This window comes from Camelus dromedarius, chromosome 10 (assembly GCF_036321535.1).
Source record: "Camelus dromedarius isolate mCamDro1 chromosome 10, mCamDro1.pat, whole genome shotgun sequence".
Classification (NCBI taxonomy): Eukaryota; Metazoa; Chordata; class Mammalia; order Artiodactyla; family Camelidae; genus Camelus; species Camelus dromedarius.
Genome location: NC_087445.1, coordinates 51,229,911 through 51,244,444, shown reverse-complemented (window position 1 = coordinate 51,244,444; position 14,534 = coordinate 51,229,911). Strand labels below are relative to the sequence as shown.

General features: G+C 35.6%; 1 pseudogene; it reads right to left on the bottom strand.

Moving 5' to 3' along the window:
• Positions 1-13,150: 13,150 nt before the first annotated feature.
• Positions 13,151-14,079, bottom strand: LOC105086884 (small ribosomal subunit protein uS2-like; annotated as a pseudogene).
• Positions 14,080-14,534: the final 455 nt, after the last annotated feature.

Here is a 14,534-nt window from a genome sequence, read left to right as displayed (position 1 = left end):
TGCACAAATAGTTTACATTTAGGAGGTTTTTTCCAAGCTACATTTTAAATTCTATTACGGTGAATATTTAATTGTAACAAAAAATAGGTTGCATTTGCATTAGCTTACCCCAGATAACACCTAATTGGCACATAAATTTCATTGAGAGGCAATATTCCTACTTCATTAGCATACTTGCTACAAGAATTCTGTGATGAAATAATTAAACACATTTCAAATAAAGGTTAATTGATAAGTTTATTCTGCTGGGAAGGGTTGTGAGTTCAGGAAACAGTCACAGAAGAAGTCTAGTTCTATAATGCATTTTAAAAATATTTCTCCTATAATCATCATTTATTTTTACATGCACCATAATTGATTTTAAAACAAATACAAGTGCCTTTTTCCTCAACTGGAGATAGTCTAAATAGTCTTTCATATTGATTGCGTTAATTATAACCAGGATCTGTAAAGTTGCATAGTAGCTAGTTAAGTATTACAAAATCTGTGAATAAACTGAAGTTTAATTTCCCTTAGTACACATAGGATAAATAGATAAAATTTCATGCACCGAATGAGGAAACAAGCATTGTACTCTTAACGGTAAGAGTTGCATAACAATAACTATGTTATGATATTAAAGTATACTTTCACATGGAATTTGGCACAAAGTATAGTCTTGACAAATATCAATTGCCTTCCTTTCTTCTTCTCTCCTCTCTATTATATTGAATTTTTCTTATTAAATATGGTATTTTTGGTTTATTTAAAGAAGAAAAATTTCAGCAAGCATTGAGCACACATACTATTGTAACCGAGACTTCCAACCCTCCTGGATGACCCAAGCTGAAGGGAATAAATTTCGATGATTGAGAAAGGAGGGGAAGGGAACTACAGAGTAACAGGAGCAGGCAATTGTCTCAACCAGGCCTCAGGCAAATTGCAGGCAAAAGACAAGGGATTTAAACCCTTTCTCCAGATCGATTTTAATGGAATTTTGTTATTTACACTAGTTGACTGTGTGAGGAAGAGCTAAATTTTTATTTGTGAATTAAATCTTTTGTGTCATTTACTGTAATCCTGAATAACAACTGAGCAGACCTTAAAAGAATATCTTAGACTGGGGAATGTGAAAATCCAGAACCTGCAGCTGGTGCTTCCACTAGTTTTTATCTTTTTATTTTTAAATCATTTAAAAAATTGAAGTATTATTAATTATTGTTAGTTTCAGGTGTACAGCAAAGTAATTCATATATATATATTCTTTTTCAGATTCTTTTCCATTTTAGGTTATTACAAGGTACTGAATATAATTCCCTGTGCTATACAGTAAGTCCTTGTTGTTTATCTATTTTATATATAGTAGTGTGTATGTGTTAATCCCAAACTTCTAATTTATCCCTCCCCCACTTTCCCCTTTGGTAACCATAAGTTTGTTTTCTATGTCTGTGAGTCTATTTCTGTTTTGGAAATAAGTTCATTTGTATCATTTTTTTTAAGATTCCACATATAAGTGATTTCATATGATATTTGTCTTTCTCTGTCTGACTTAATTCACTTTAGTATGATAATCTCTAGATCCATCTGTGTTGCTGCAAATGGCATTATATCATTCTTTTTTAAGGCTGAGTAGTATTTCATTGTATATATATGTGTGTGTGTCTATATATATATGTGTGTGTGTGTCTATATATATATATATGTATATATATATATTACATCTTCTTTATGCATTTATCTGTTGATGGACATTTAGGTTGCTTCCATGTCTTTGCTATTATAGATAGTGCTGCTGTGAACACTGGGGTGCATGTATCTTTTCTAATTAGAGTTTTCTCCAGATATGTGCCCAGGAGTGGGATTGCTGGATTGTATGGTAACTCTGTTTTTAGTTTTTTAAGGAATCTCTGGAATGTTTTCCATAGTGACTGCACCAATTGACATTCCTACCAACAGTGTAGGAGCATTCCTTTTTCTCCACACCCTCTCCAGCATTTATAATTTGTAGACTTTTTAATGATGGCCATTCTGACTGGTGTGAGGGGATACCTCATTGTGGTTTTGGTTTGCGTTTCTCTAATAATTAACAATATTGAGCATCTTTTCATGTGCTTGTTGGCTACCTGTATATCTTCTTCAGAGAAATGCCTGCTTAGGTCTTCTGTGCATTTTTTTTTTTAATTCTATTTATTTATTTATTTATTTTTAACATTTTTTATTGATTTATAATCATTTTTCTGTGCATTTTTTGATTGGGTTGTTCACTTTTTTGCTGTTAAGTTGTATGAGCTATTTCTATTTTTGGAAATTAATCCCTTGTTGGTAGCATCGTTTGAAAATGTTTTCACTCAACCTGTAGGTTGTCTGTTCATGTTGTTGATGGTTTCTTTTGCTGTACAAAAGCTTTTCAGTTTAATTAGGTCCCATTTGTTTATTTTTGTTTTTATTTCCATTACTCTAGGCGACGGGTCCAAAACAATATCGCTATGATTTATCTCAGAGTGTTCTGCCTGTGTTTTCCTCTCAGAGTTTTATAGTATCCAGTCTTACATTTAGGTCTTTAATCCATTTTTAGTCCATTTTTGTATATGATGTTAGAGAACGTTCTGATTTCATTCTTTTACATGTAGCTGTCCAGTTTTCCCAGCACCACTTATTGAAGCTACTGTCTTTTCACAAGTGTATTTTCTTGTCTTCATCATCATAGATTAATTGACCATAAGTTCATGGGTTTATTTCTGGGCTTTCTATCCTGTTCCATTGATCTATGGGTCTGTTTTTGTACATACTATTACTGTAGCTTTGTAGTCCGGATTCAGGGAGTATGATTCCTCTAGCTCTGTTCTTCTCTCTGAAGATTGTTTGACAATTCAGGGTCTTTTGTGTTTCCATACAAATAAAGAGAAATGAAGGGAGTAATTCCATTTACAATCACAGCAAAAAGAATAAAATACCCAGGAATAAACCTACCTAAAGAGACAAGAGGCCTGTGCTCTGAAAACAATAAAACACTGATGAAGGAAATTGAAGATGTCACAAAGAGATGGAAAGATATACCATGTCTTGGATTAGGAGAATCAATATTATTTAAATGATTGTATTACCCAAGGCAATCTATAGATTTAATGCAATCCCTATCAAATTACCAATGGAATTTTTCACAGGACTAGAACAAAAAAATTTTTTTTAATTTGTATGGAAACATTAGTCTTTATTTATTTATTTATTTTAAATTTTGGGGTAATTAGGTATTTATTTATTTATTTATCCTTAATGGAGGTACTGGAGGTTGAACCCAGGACCTTGTGATGTAGGCATGCACTCTACCACTGAGCTATACCCTCCCCTTTAGTTTTTATTTTTAATCATTTTTGTTATTAGTAATTCACAATGGAAAGTTTAAATTTCCAAAATCTGCATAGTTCTAAAATATAATTAAACATTCACTATTTACAGAGAAGAAAGTAGAAAAGAATGTCTGATCAGAAAAGTGTTTGTAATCTAAATTCATGCAAAAACATGAAAAGATCAGGTATTTATCCAAAAGATCAAAGTGATTAAATACACAATAAATAGATAAGGCACAGAAAAGAGTGATCACAGCAGAACTGGCTTGGTCAGGGAAAGTTTCCTGAACTGGTTGTTGTGACTCATTTTCTCATATACTCACTCTCCTTTAAAGAACTCCTTCATTTGTGTTTATTTTCAATTAAATTTTTAAAATTCAGTAAAATATACAATACATAAGATTTACCACCCTAATCATTTTAAAGTGTACAGTTCAGTATTGTTCAATACATTCACAGTGTTGTGCAACCAGTCTCTCCAGATGGTCTTCATCTTGCAAAACTGAAACTCTACACTCAATAAACAACTCCTCATTCCCTCCTCCCTCTACCTCCTGCAACTACCATTCTACTTTCTGTCTCAATGAATTTGACAGCTCTTGGCACCTCATACAAGTGGAATCGTACAGTATTTGTCTTTTTGTGACTGTGTTATTTTCATTAATGATGTCCTTGAAGTTTATCCATGTTGTAGTATGTGTCAGAATTTCCTTCCTTTTTAAGGCTGAAGAATATTCCATTCTATGTATGTAACTAATTTTATTCGTTCATTCATCCATTGATGACTATTTTGGGTTGCTTCTACCTTTTGGCTGTTGTGTATAATACTCTTATGAGAATGGGTGTAGAAATACCTCTTTGACACCATACTTTCAATTCTTTGGGGTATATACCCAGAAGCAGAATTGCTCAATCATAGGGTAATTCTATTTTAAATTTTTTAAGGCTTGCCATACTGCTTTTCATAGTGGCTATATCATTTTATATTCCCACCTATACAGGGGTTCCAATTTCTCCATATTCTCACTAACATTTGTTATTTTCTATTTTTTTTAATAGTAGCCATTCTAATGGGTGGTATCTTATTGTGGTTTTGATTTGCATTTCTCTAATGATTAGTGATGTTGAGCATCTTTTAATTTTAATTTTAATTACTCAATTAACACATGTTAATTTAGAAAAAATAGGAAAGTTTCATCTAAATAAAAGTGAGGAAAAGAAAGTCACCTTTAATCTCACAAGCATAGAGAATCACCTCTAATATTTTTGTAAGATTTCATCCAGACTGTTTTCTACATACTCATAAAAATGCAAATTAATAGGAACATGCTATATTTACTGTGTTTTAACCTTTTAAAAACATATCACTCTTAATATTTTCATTTTAATAAGTGTTAAGTACAGTGCAACTTGAAATGACTGCAGACTATTTCCTTATGTAAATTTATTATACTTGATTTAGCCGAACCCCTATTGCTGAAACTTTAGGTTGTTTTTAAATTGGGGACATTGTAAATAGCCCATAGTTATTGTCTACTAAAGGAGGGTGGGAAATAATCTTTACAAATATTAACAAATGTCTGCTATCTCCCCCTCAAAAAAAAGAAGAGCCTTCCACATCTTCCTCCACTTCAAATCATTATATAGAATTTGTGTTCTTTTGTCCTTTATTATATTGTTTCAACAGTTGGGTCTATTCCTTGTCAATAATGTCTTTCATTTGTTTCAGTATTATATTTTCCAAATGCCTCTAGATTTGGATTTCTACTCTTTTTTCCTCACTAGGAAGTTGAATATGTGTGATTAGGTCTCTAATGATTTTTGGAAGTTAAGTTTTAATTAACTGGTGGGCATAAAACTCTCCTTGCAGGAAGCCAAGTAATGTGCTGAAGAAGTGTCAGCATTTTAAGAAATTTGAAGTTAAAGCAGCCATGTTGAATATATTTATAAATAGCTCCATATCTTTTTTTCACCTACCCTTAAATCCTATCACAGGTATCCATCATCTCTTACCTGGGTTATTAAAATAGCCTTGTTTTTAGCATAACTCTGTAACTCCTACCCTGAATTAATAAGGATGGCTATGTTGCTAGAAAAAAAGACTCACAAAATTCAGTGGCTTGAAGAACAGTAAGTTCATTTCTCATCTCCATCCAGAGTAGATTTTCAAGTCAGCGGGTGACTCTCCTTCATTTAGAGATTCAGGGAGCCAAACTCCTTCCATCTTGGGTCTCAGTCATCTGCTGGGACATTTTCCTCATTTGTCCAATTGAGGCAGGATTACCATGTCCATATTTCAGCTGGTGGAAAGAGAAAGTAAAACAAGTTTCAGTCTCATCTGGAGGTGCTAGTGTGGGAGTACCGCACACACTTCCATCATTTCCATCTCTTATTCTATAGAACATGCTTAAGCGGTCATACCTAACCCAGCGGAGGCTGGGGGATGTGGTCTAGTTGTGTGCTCAGGAAGAAAAGGAGCCTAGACTTTCACAGACAGCTCTCAGTCTCTGCCACCACCCATCCCAGCCTTGTTTACCCTCTACACTGCTATCAATGCTGGCTAGCTGAATCCCAAATCTGATCATGTCATTCCCCTGCTTAAAGAAATATATAGTGGTTTCCTATCATTGAACACCAAATATTTTTATTATGAACCTATTAGGGGATGAATACTATAGATACAATGAGAAGGAAAACAAAGATTCTTTATTTGTCCTTCTGGAGCTTACAGAGGAGCCTAAATCCTGAGAATCATGTAATTCTTCCTTCTCCTTCACCCTACACCCAATTCATCACAAAGCCTCATGAGTTCTACTTTCAGCCAAAGTATTGCTCTGCACCCCTCCTTCCTTTTCTCACCAGTGTCACCACCATAGATATTTTTTAAAATCCTAAATTATGTAGATCCTATATAATCAGGTTTACAAAGGGCTTTATCAAATGAGCCATGAATGTGCCAAGTGTGCAGGGAAATGAGGCATTTAATTTTAACTAATTTGTTGATAATTATCTCTTCAGATGTTTATTCTGACTCTGCTCTGGCTTGAAGATGGGAGGGAAATCTTTTCGAGAAATACTGTTGGATCCCCCTTCCTTTGTAGAATGGCTAGATTCATTAGCTGTGCTGCTGGCCCATGAGATTTCCTCTCATATTTTTACCAAAAACTCCCTTTAATTTTAGTTGCTTGACTGGCTTTCTGCTCCTAGCCACCAAAAGATCCTTCAGTAAAACATTGTTTTTTGAAAAGTGCACTTAACATCTAATGTGGATATTGCACAGTACTGGATGATGGAGTGTTACCAAACCATCCTGCTTGAAAAGTGCTTTGGCAGTGACTGGTGCCCAGTCTAAAAAGGAGCAAGACATCTGTGTTATTTTTCTATTGCTGCTGTTACAAAATACCACAGACATACATGTAGTGGCTTATAATAATATCCACTTATGATCTCACAGTTCTGCAGGTGAGAAGTCTGCACTTACATCTAAATGCTTAAAAAATATTTCTTCTAGTTTTATTGAAAAATAATTTGACATACATCAGTGCATAAGTTTAAGGCATACAGAATGATGGTTTGATTTACATATATTGTGAAATGACTACCAGGATAGGTTCAGCTAACATCCATTTTCTCATATTGAACACTAAAAAGAAAGAAGAAAAGACTGGAAAAAAGAATTTCTCCTTATGATGAGAACTCTTAGGATCTACCATCTTAAGAACCTTCCTATATATCAGACAGCAGTGTTAGCTATAGTCATCATACTGTATATTATATCCCTGCTACTTATTTATCTTATAACTAGAAGCTTGTACCTTTTGACCACCTTCCTCTAATTCCTCCTCCCCCCAGTCCCCACCACAACCACAAGTCAGATCTCTTTTTCTATGAGTTTGGGGTTTTTTGTTTTTGTTTTAATTTTTTTTTAGATTCCACGTGTAAGTGAGATCATACAGTGTTTGTCTTTCTCTGTCTGACATATTTCACTTAGCATAATGTATTCAAGTTCCATCTATGTTGTCACAATAGTAGTATTTCTTCTTTTTGTGGCTGAATAATATTCCATTATATATATTTGTGTGTGTATATATATATATATATATATATACACACACACATACACACACACACACACACACACACACAACTTCTTTATCCATTCATCCATCAGTGGACACTTAGGTTGTTACTATGCCTTGGATATTGTTAAAACAATAATATTTTAAATACATGTAACAATGAACTACAGTTAACATGATTTGTTCCAGTTATGGGATTGTATCATAACCTCAGTCTATAATGTAGTATCTAGCTTCTTTTGATCAAAATAATGTCTGTGAGATTTATCCATGTTGTGTGTTTCAGCTGTTCCTTTATATTGCTGAGTAGTATGAATATATCACCATTTATTTATTCATTTTTCTGTTGATGGACATTTGGGTTGTTTCCAGTTATGAATAAAGCTGCTATGAGTACTTTTGAACAAAGTTTCCCATAAACGTAAGTTTTCATTCCTCTTGTGCAAATACCTAGGAGTGGAATTACTGGGTCATATTGTAAATATACATTAAACTTGATAAAAAACTGAAGAACAGTTTTCAAAAGTGAACATACCATTTTATAGACCTCCCAGCAAAATATGAGAATTCTTGTTATTCCACTTCCTTGCTAACTATTTGATGTTGTCATATTATATGACAGTGAAGGAAATCAGAATATGTCACCCCAAAATATGTTGAGTATTTTGAATGAAAGTCACTTAAGAAGCAACAGGTACAAAAAGACACTCTGATCCTCCTTTTCCTTTCAAAAGTAGGAGTTAAAACTCCCGTGTGAAAGGTACCCTCCCTGTACCAGGAGGAAAGAAGACTTTTTTATCAGCCCAGAGACTGGAGCAATCTGCAAACAAATCTTACTCCATTCTACCTTCCCACAGCTGGCCGACCTTGGAAGCCTAAACTGGTTTCTTTTATCTTGTCATTTCTCTGCGAGTTTATTGTTCTTTGTTCAAGATGCTATATAGGCAGGAATTCTAAGCTGCCATTTCCAGTTACTTTTGCTTAGGTTTCTCCCCTGTGATATGTGGTGTGCCCTGCAGGTGTTAATAAACTGGTTTTCTCTTGTTAAGATTAACAACTCTTTTTGGTAGAGTCCAAGCTGAAAACCTAACGTGAGTAAAGTTTTGCCTCTTTTACAAGAGGGATTATGCCCAATTTTCCCTCTGTCTTTCTGTCTGTATATACCTGTTTCATCCTCACAGTGACCCAATAAAATAGGTATTAATTTCACTCACATTTTATAGATGAGGAAACTCGTACACAAATATGAAATCATTTGCCCAAGGTCATACAACTTTCAAATTATGGTGCAGGGAATTTAAACTGGTAGCCTGCCTCTCACTCATGGCTCACTGGCTCTCCAGGTATAGCTTGTACTGAGAGAGAGCTGTAATATACAGTTAGCATATACTGTATCATATTTTACACATATGTATTTTATGTAATCCCATTACTTCACTCTTATGTAAAAATGAGAATAGCCCTGAATAGATGATCTTATGAATTTGACACTTGTACCCTTTGCCTGTCACAAACATCCTGGTTATTTTGCAAAGCTTTAGATGCTTAGGTGTATTTTTCCATCCTGGGTCATGGAGATGATTCCAAAGAAGGGAGGAGGACTGAGAAATGGCTGTTGTGTCACGGCAGAGTGACGATGCTCTTAGGTCATCTCTCAACTCCAAACATCCGATTTACTTCTTTACAATGAAACAGACTTCTGCATAAGTAGGAAGTGTGTGTGAACCATTTGCTAATGTGGAAGGAAAATAAAAATGGAGTTGGTATCACTAAGAGAGCACTCTAAAATGAAGCCAGGAGGCCACTGAGGACGTGTAACTTACGCAATGCTTGGCCTGAATGGAATCTGACCTTTTGACCACGTATTGTCTGAATAAAGGCCTCCAGAACATCTGCCAGAAACCCATGATACCTATGGAGCCCTTACCCTAAAATAACTCATGACAGCCTATCTGTTTATCTGACCCTTACCCTAAAACAACTAGTGACAGCCATCCCTTAAGGACAAATATTTCCCTGTTTGTGTCAAAGTTCAGCCTCATGGCTTTTGCCTTTATAAGCTCCTGACCCTTTCTCTTCCCCAGAGCACTCTTGGTTTTACTTGAATCTGTGCCTCCCTAATTGCGATTCTTAAGACCCCAAGTAAATTATTTTCTTATTTGCAGGCTTCTGCGTTTGGCTTTGGTTTGGTTTGGTTTGACTAACATTAAAGAAAAGTTAGTTTTCTTACTTTATAATTATTAGTCCCTGTAATTATATTTCATGCAAAAAGAATAAGTGATGCAGAAAAGGAAAGACATTAATTTGAAATATTTTTCTGGTTTTAGTTTGTAACTGATAAAAATGTGCATATATTTGTAAATGTATGAATGTGCTTGTATGTATTTATTTATTTAACTTAACAAAATATATTTTGCTTGAAGATTTTCTTTGTTCTTTCCTATATTCCATGAAGACAAATGAGAGAATTTGTGTTTTCTGTTATCTGAGGTCCACACTGAAAACAGAAACAAAATTTGGAATTTAGATTTAGTGATAGTAAAATTACAAATCTATTAAGATTCATAAATTATAAAGATGATATTATTACAAAGTCTCAGCATTTCTGAGCATATCTTATATCTCACAGTAAAATCAGTTTGTTTTGCCTGAGTACTCAAAAAGAAATTTTTTAATTCCCAGTTCAGGTTTTGTACAACTGCAGAATTAATGGTGATGATCATATGATAGGAGCAGATTTATATGTGTGTGAGAAGTGGTGGTGATGAGGAGGCCCAAATAGACATTATAAACAGGGAAATAAAATTTAATTTTTTTAGAGTTAAAATACAGAAACAGTATGTATTGGTTTTGATTTAGGGATGTGTCACTTAAAAAGAAAGACAGGCTTCTAGGATTGCAAGACTGAAGAGAAATTGAATTTATTTTTATAGCTAAAGAAAGAATATGCCCATCAGAAGAGGAATTGATGGCCATTTTAAACAAAGGAAAAGGAAAATTCCTAAAGAAAATTTTGGCTCTGCTCATTTAACAGTGCTCAGGGGAAAAAACTTACTTGAAAACTTCAGAAATCACTTTCTCAATTGCAAATCTAACCCAATTTTGAAAGTGGTTGTATCAAGTCTCTTACTAACTATCATTCAGGTTAACTTATTCCTTTTGTTCTGTTTCCGTGTCCACTGTTCAGCCCTGTGGTCATAATTTTTCTTTCTTCCCATGGAGGTGTGCTTGTCAGAAGAGAATGTGCTAGGCTTATTACCTTGAGTTTTCTGGTCTCTGTAGCCACTGAAGTTTTATTAGAAATCCAAACATTGACACTCAGCGTTTGTACACTACCCGCTTTGAGGTTGATTAATGTAAGCTTACTCTAAGCCTGCCTAAGCTAACCTTTAAACCTTCGAGGGGTAAGAGTCAGATCCTGCAGGCACGGTAGTCAGCTTATCAAGTTAATGGTACAGATTAGCAGCATTTACACCCCAAAAGACCTCTGCATCATAGTTTCCTTTCAAAACATCGACACAGTTGCTGCTCATCTCATGAATCCATTGAAATATAATGAAATAAATTTATAGAGAGCCTTTCTCTCCTAGAAAAGAAAAAAGATTGCCATGTGTTACTTTACAGAAGTATGTTCATGTCTAACTGAGAAATTGTGCTCTACACTGGAATTTGACACAACATTGTAAAATGACTATAACTCAATAAAAAATGTTAAAAAAAAAAAAAGCATAAGAACATAAATCATTTTCTTCTGCTTTTTAAAAAATATCTTCCTGTCCTGCAGATGGAATGGCCTCTAGTGATGAAAAAAGAAAACATATCTCTAAAATGGTTTTTAAAATTCCATGAAAATAAAATTGATGAAATAGTCAAACTCTTAAAAACTATGAAAAACTCCCACAAAGAAATCAATTGTTTGGGAGGCAAATTTTTGAAAATCACTTCAGTGTTTTAAAACGAACAGATGAGAAATAGTAAAATCAAACTGCTTTGCAATTACTATATAAAAATCTTATTTTAAAAATATATTATGTATATATACCCCTAAGGATAATATTAAAATCTGATTCTTCTATAATAAATCATACTCTGTGTGAGAACAGTAGGTTTGTTCATTGGGGAAAAAAAGTAAATTTGTCAGAAGCTACTTGGAAGCACAATGGCAATTTCAGGTAAAATTAAAGTAATAATGACATTAACTAACATTTAAAATGAATGCTCCCAGGAGGGAGGGTATAGCTCAGTGGTAGAGTGAGTGCTTAGCATGCATGAGATTGGGTTCAATCCCCAGTGCCTTCATTAAAAAAAAAATAAAAATAAACCTAATTTCCTTCCCCACTCCCCCAAAAGAATAAAAACATTAAAAAGTAAAATTAATTCTCCCTTTCTTTTTGTCTCAGAAATTTGGTCTTTCTAATGGTCCTCATTTACTGGTGAGACACCTAGGACCTGGAGAGCTTAAGTTGCCCAGAGTCATAATGCCAAAAAGTGGTGGACAAGGATTCCCACCCAGATAGCTTTACAGCTTCATCTTTCAATCACTACAGCATGTCCCAGAGAACTGATGCTTACTTTAAAATGCAACTGTTTAAACCTATGTTTCATTTGTGTTATATAAGAGAATTCTAGGTAAAGAATTGTTGACCAGGCTATCAAATGCAGCGAACATTTCAACTAGGGACTTGAATTCTCTCTGATAATTCTTGATGACTATTGGTAAATCAGTTCACATTCATTACAATTAATAGTACAAATAAATATGGTTAAAGTAAGTTTGAAGTTAGAAATCCCAAACTCATTTGCCTACCTATTCTTGTGTTCCCTTTCACAGCTAGATTTTCACCAGAGCACTGGGAAATTCTATTCTAAATGTGTATTCCACAAAATATTAATTTCATTAAATGTTAAAACCTTTACTCAAATAAGTTTGGGGGAATGCTGGACTACATGAAAATACAATGCATTTCTTTATTCAAAATTTCTCAGAGCCTTTAAATTGGTAGCATACACTTTCCAAGAGGGGAATAAACTATGCAGCATTTCCGAAGTTTATTTAATCATGCAACTCTTCTTTTTTCAAATGAGCATCTTGTGGTTTAGTGTTCTCCTATAGCTGCCCTAAGCCAATTTTTCAGGTACAGATATAAGATTCTTCTTGGTAGGTTAGTATGGCCTCTTGTAGTTAGAGTAGATGAAGATTAACTGTGCCTCCTTAATCTCACTGCTAGGTTATAAGGAAAGCAAGTCTGGGACACAATTATGAGACATTTACTAAACAGAAATTCGTTGTTAATAAAGCATAAAACAATAAGATCTCAATAAAATCCAGGTCTCTGCCCTTTTAAATGCTCTGACCACAGCCTGCATGAAAGAATTAGTCAAGGCAGAACTAACAACACAGGCAGAGTTAAGTTAAACTTGTGGTTTGTATCAGGGAATCAGACACAGTGCCAATGACTGGACTCAAGATCTCTTAGTGATCAAGCCTCAGGTACCTAAGGTTATTGGCTGCAGGGCTTGCTAGATTTTATTTCCTGTTTAAAGAATAGAAGGGATTCTCCTAAAATATTTCTTCTAAACCAAAAAGCTTGAATAACACTTGTTTCATCAATGACAGTAAAATCAATTAGGACACATTTATGTCACATTGTCTGTACTGAATTATCTTTTTTTTCAAGTGGACACAATTTTTAGAAACTTTATTTTCTGTCAACCTGTTTCCATTTTAAGAGTTTGTGGAAAGAACAGCTTAGGACCACTCCATGGTTGTTGCAACCCATTCAGTGGCCTGAGCAGTGGCAGCTGCAGACCAGTCTTCATTGGCGGGCTGAGCGCTCCAGTCTTCAGTAGGGAACTGCTGAATAGGCACAGAGGGCACCTGCACGCCTTCGGACCTGTCCGCCACCTCAGGCTGAGTAGCAGTGAACTCGGGAGCGGGAGCTGTCCATTTCACCCTGAAATTCCTCCTTGGTCACAGCCTTTTCAGCTGCAGCCTGCTCTTCCTTTTCAATCTCTTCAGGATCTCTGTAGAAGTAGAGATCAGGCATGACCTCCCATGGGTGTTCCCAGGAGACGGTGCTGCGCATGCGCAAAACCTCCCGGGCGAGCATCCACCACATCAGACCCAGAGTGAGCTCCCTTGTTGTTGCACGGGATGGCAATGTCCATGTAGCGCAGAGGGGAGTCCGTGTTACACAAGGCGATGGTAGGCAGATTAACGTAAGATGCCTCAGTGAGAGGCTAGTGGTCAGCTCTGGGATAGGTAACCACCAGAAGTCTCGGCTCCCGGAAAGCTGCCTGGATCTGGTTAGTGAAGGTTCCAGGTGTGAAGCGGCCAGCAATAGGCGTGGCTCCAGTGGCAGCAGCAAACTTCAGCACAGCTCGCTGGCCAGTATTCCTGGAGGATATGACACACCAGCTGGGTTTTCAATGGCAACAATGGCACGAGCTGCCAACAGAAGCTTCTCTCAGGTTCTCTTCAAATTTATGATGTAGATGCCATCACTTTTCCTTTTGTAGATGTACTGCTCCATCTGGAAGTCAAGGTTGGTGCCACCTAAGTGGGTTCCTGCTGCAAGGAATTTGAGAACATCCTCCTCCTTCATTTGCAGGACATCAAGGGCTCCGGACATTATGAAAGTTTCCCTTTAAATTACTATGGGAATTCAGAACAATGCCGTACGGACCTCCTCTGGGTAACGCGGAAAAGTGTACTGAATTATCTTAAGGCCATTTTAGGCATCATTATACACACACTGGGAAATGTTGCAGGAATAGATAACATTAGTTACCCTGATTTGTATCTTAGAGTAAAGTGGTCGATGGTGTGAAATTATAAGAGGGGTGAAGGGAAAGAGCTACATCATCAAGCAGTGTTGACAAATGTTGTGGTCCATGAATCAACTGCATCAGAATCACCTGCAGTTCTCTTTCAAAGTGAAGATTCATGCTGACCTCAGACCTGCTGAATCAGTTTGCATGTTTAACAGAACTCCAAGTAATTATCACGCACACCGTATCTGAGTGTCATTGGCATTGAGCATACAGTCTGAATCTTCTGGAAATGGCTTCAGGATTTTTTCCTACTCTACTTTTGGAGATATTCTGTCTCTGAAGAGCTCTTTGTGCT